This window comes from Penaeus japonicus, unplaced genomic scaffold (genome assembly GCF_977035675.1).
Source record: "Penaeus japonicus unplaced genomic scaffold, GWHDUDI00000001_assembly GWHDUDI00000023, whole genome shotgun sequence".
Lineage (NCBI taxonomy): Eukaryota > Metazoa > Arthropoda > Malacostraca > Decapoda > Penaeidae > Penaeus > Penaeus japonicus.
In genome coordinates this window covers 39,904,716-39,909,715 of record NW_028234425.1, presented here as the reverse complement: position 1 = coordinate 39,909,715, position 5,000 = coordinate 39,904,716, and the positions used below count along the sequence as shown (strand labels likewise).

Here is a 5,000-nt window from a genome sequence, read left to right as displayed (position 1 = left end):
CGCGAGGAGCGTTTTCTACTGCCTGTAGTGAAGGGGTTAATCCATTGCGGACGGGCGTCATGATGTACAAAGCAGGAGCTTTGGCCTGACAACGGTGTCATGATGTACATGACATTTGGGGATTTTGGATCATTGTGCTATATTAAGGAGTTAATGAGGATGACAATTGCAGTCATAATTACTATAATTACCATAATATTAAGCTAACTTAACATCCAAAATCTAGATGGCACCACTTTCTTCTAGCACCAAGTAGGAGAGAGAGCCTTGAATGGCACCCATGTACAGTCTCTAGCAAGGACAACCTTTAGAGAGCAGTGGCACACAGCAAGTTACCGACATCTTGCTCTAAAGTACCACAGATGAAGGATGTGCAGGCAGAATGAGAAGAGGAAAGTAACTCAAACCATACCCAGTCTAAAATGTGCTTCTGTGCCAATAAGAATGCCTTTCACTGTGGCACTCACAGTCATAAGCACAGGTTTCCTTACTCTTCCCTACCTCTTCACGTTATCTTCATTGTAGATGGTTATATGTTTCGTATTCGTTCATGACAGCACACAAATACGAAAAAAATAAAGTTGCTTTTTGTCCTCCCATAAAACAGCAATACTTCTATCACACTGAGAATAAAGAAAATAATGCACTAATATGAATCATATACTAAAATTCTAGTCAACTGCAGCATTGATAGAGCCTGTCTTATGGCACATATAAGTCTCTAAACTCAATAAAACACACAAACCATAAAACACAAAAACGGCTAGTTTTATAATAAGTGATGAGTGAGAGTGGGAAAAGTCAAGGTATGTTGTGTGAAGTTGCCTCGCTCTGAAATAAAACCATCTTGGAGACTGGGCAAGCGAATCTATCCCCCAGCAGCAATGGGTTAATCTGGACACATGCAACTGAATTTTTTCTCTAATCTAAAGATAGTGTTTAGCATTTATCTTGATATCCTTCTTGGTTCTGAATCTTTCAGTTATTTTTTTTTTGTAAACCTTTAATATTTTTGCATTCAATCTTTTTTTTTTTTTTGTAAACCTTTAATATTTTTGCAAAGATATTATCCAAGAATACAAAAAAAATCTGTGGCATAGGTCAGTGCCTTTGTAATCACAAGTTCTAGGGTTTGCTATACCCTTCCTAGTCATCAACTCAGCTGTGATTATTGGCACCAGCTGCTGGAATAAAGTCAGGAACTGAATACCCTACCTCATCCCACAACTTAGAATATATGTTCCTCTACAGATATGTGCCTTACGTAAATTTGGATATCGCGATAACGTTGGCTTTTTTATATAAAAAGCAGTCTCTTTATTACATTTCCTACATATATCATATTGTTTGTAATAGATTTTTCTATAAGAACATATGAATTTAAGGTTAACTAGAATATAAGCACTGCCATACTATAAATGAATATACAATGAAATGTAAATGTGCATGTGTAAATGCTTATAGTCTTTTTCATTTTCAACATTAATAGTTTATCTATTCATCACATACTAGCAGCAAAAAAGAAATTGCCCAGGCTGCCTGCTCCCTTTGTCACTCGCAGACAGTAACAGGGGAACCTGGCTTTATCATGGCTGGACATGATTTTTTTCCCTTTTCAGTACATGCCTATGGAAACCATTATCAAGAGGTTGCTTTATATAGGACAAAGCATTAACCCAATCCCGACGGGCCCAGTGAGAACTGGCAACCCCCTACGCCGAGCCTAAGTAATATCGCCTCGGGGACGTCACACTGGTGTGTCGCCCGTTATCAGGCACGACGGTGTGTCACACAAGTGTGACACACCATCGTCATTGGGTTAAGCAAAGGAATTAACTGATCTTGGGGAGGGAAAGAAGTTGACTGGCAGAAAGTGACTGGCAAGTACAAGGCAAGGAGTGAAACAGTGGGTGGGTGGGTGGGTGGGTGGGTGGGTGGGTGGTTGGATGGATGGATGAATGAGGGGATGGATGGATGGATGGATGGATGGATGGATGGATGGATGGATGGATGGATGGATGGATGAATATAGACAGATAGATAGATAGATAAATAGACAGATGGATAGCTAGACAATTATGATAATGAGTGGGTGGATGGGTAGATGGATGAAAGGATAGATGGATGGATAGATAGATAGATAGATAGATAGATAGATAGATAGATAGATAGATAGATAGATAGATAGATAGATAGATAGATAGATAGATAGATAGATAGATAGATAGATAGATAGATAGATAGATAGATGGATGGATGGATGGATGGATGGATAGATGGATAGATGGATAGATGGATAGATAGATAGATAGATAGATAGATAGATAGATAGATAGATAGATGAATGAATGAATGAATGAATGAATGAATGAATGGGTGGAAGGGTGGATGGATGGATGGATGGATGGATGGATGGATGGATGGATGGATGGATGGATGGATGGATGGATGGGTAAATGAATGAATAAATGAACAAATGAAAATGAATGGATGAATGAATGAATGAATGAATAAATGAATAAAGATAGATAGATGGATAGATGGATAAATGAATGAATAAATGAACAAATTAATGAAAATGAATGAATGAATGGAACATAGGTCTGGGTGTGTGGGTGTAGGTGTGGGTTTACATAGAGTTTTTCAATAATAATACTTTTGAATAAAAATGCTTGAAATCAATCAAGGAATAGGCATCTATGATTTCTATTTTAGAATTAAAGTAGATTTTGCAATCAGATTTTGCATTTGAAAATTTACATTGAATTTCCTTTTAGGCCACTACAAGCTGACCATAAATGCACCTCATTTACTGCATAAGGTTTAACGACCTTATTTCTTATTACATTAATTTAGGGATTTGTCAGTTACCACTTAGTTAATGTTACCACACATTCAACCATTTTGTTTGTGGGTTTGTGGTACAGCTATGATCCTGTCTCTTTTGCTATCATTCTTCTTTTTGCCAATCATATCTTTCATAAGCTGACTATCTGCCACCTATTTTTGTTCAAATACATCCTAAGGCATATTTGCACTGCATGTGCCTCCACTAAATTGGTAATAAATAGATGGTCAAAACCCTCTCTAATGCAATGCTTGCTAGCAATCCAAGTCTTTTAAACTCAAAATGCATATATCATAAGCTCTGAAATTGTACATCTCTCTGTTCTTGAAGAAAGTTGGTCTATGTGTCCATTTTCTTTGCATTGCTCTTGACAAGATCTTTGCCACTTTGCATACTCTTCATCAATAGTCAAAGGAAAAAGAATACCATCTGTATGAAGTAAGTGTCTGTTGATGTAGGTGAAGTAAAGCAAAGTACTCTTCCAATTTCAGCATATAAATTATTTTGTGTTTGGATGGTCATTCTGACTATTGACAATATAATGTTGTTCACAGTTGAATGCTAGCAAAAGAAGCAGACTTTGACTAAGTAAAAAATTCTTTCAACAGTGGCTGGATTTTCTTTCACAGCTCTTAACCCATTGACACCTGTTGAAATCCTATCACAACATAATATTTTGCTTTTTCCAGATGACGTCCTAAAATATCATAGTCTCTCCCTCAAAAAGCACATAATCATTGGAGTTCCATTTGCAGCAACACATTTTTGTTCACTTGTGAGAACACAAATACAGAAACTTCCGATTATGGAAAGTGCTCATGGAGGTGCAGCACAACATCGAGCCGGGGGAAATCTCGTTCTTAGTCACTGCGCACTTGTTACCTAGCGGTGAGAGCAGCAAATATAGGCTCCGGCATGAATGGATTAAGATTCTTAACACAATAACAATGAGAGGGTCTTAGCTTTGTCTGGACATTTCGCCAGGGTGTTTCGAAATACGTAAGGTGGCAGCCAGCCAGTACTCACCCAATCTCCCAGCCAGACAAAAACTATGATGTGGCATTCACATCAACAGCAGGAAAACTAGAAAGACAAGCCAAGCTATAACTTGCATGTCACATCCTCCGTAGTTAAAAGGTTGATGGTGGTTCTTTCTAGCAATTTTTACCTAGAGGGCAAATCACTGACACTTTCAAGTTTTATCAAAATGGTGTCAATGGTTCTGCACATGAACCAAAAATACTAAAAACCTAACACCAACTAGCACAAGCTTTCTGGCAACTTCTTTTCTGGTGATGGAAGATTTTGAAAATAAGTTGCAATATTGTAATCTATAATTTTGGGCAACACAATAACAACTGTTAGTTTATAAATAGTGAACCCTGAAAGTAACTTGCATTTCTTATTTCAACATCTGTAACTATTCTATACTATTGTTATTTTTCCTCATCTTTGCAGGACCATTAGATCAAAGTGAAGAGCAAGCATGCCACTCATCTAATTTACTTTCTATAAATTCTCATCACATTTTCTAAACTATATTTCATATATGTGTGCATTACTGTGCCAGGGGAAATGAAGCTGAAAGAAATTCCTGTTGTTCTAGCATGTGCAGTATTTCTTGATCTGTTCCTCAAGAGACTGTATTGCATTACAATTTTCACACATCTAACCAGTCTACTTTTCTACATCTTACTCATGGGGGTTTAACCTGGTTTAGAAATTTCTTCAATAATATATGCCAATCCATCACAATCTAATATTCTGTTATGGCAAAATTATTGTTCCACAAAGTACCCTTGGATGTACTTTTCACACTCTACTTATTACGTCCACTCAATACATAGAATCTTGCAAAATGTACCCTCCAGTAAAGGAGTAGATGGCAATACATCAACCAATTCTATCAGCAAACTCAAATCTGTACCACATAATCCATTTCATCACATCGCCATTACAATAACTAAGAAAACCACAAAAATTACGAGTGTGAATCGATCCATGCTATATTCATATAATGCAGAATTGTTATATTCTGTGCCATATGAGTTACAAGTACTTTGGAATGATGTTTGACGGCCTCTTTTCTTAGGCAATTTCCTGCCGAGACCAGTAACCTGGCCACCACACCAGTCTGGGAGCCAGCACGAAC

The 5,000-nt window shown here is 37.3% G+C and overlaps 2 protein-coding genes across 3 annotated transcripts in view; one reads left to right on the top strand and one right to left on the bottom strand.

The window, feature by feature from the left end:
- The window catches only part of LOC122258339 (M13 family metallopeptidase neprilysin 3), a 221,904-nt gene that overhangs the window by 21,601 nt on the left and 195,303 nt on the right, over positions 1-5,000 (top strand). The window lies entirely within an intron of this gene.
- Pdk1 (Phosphoinositide-dependent kinase 1) overlaps positions 1-5,000 on the bottom strand; it is a 35,769-nt gene that overhangs the window by 9,012 nt on the left and 21,757 nt on the right. The window lies entirely within an intron of this gene.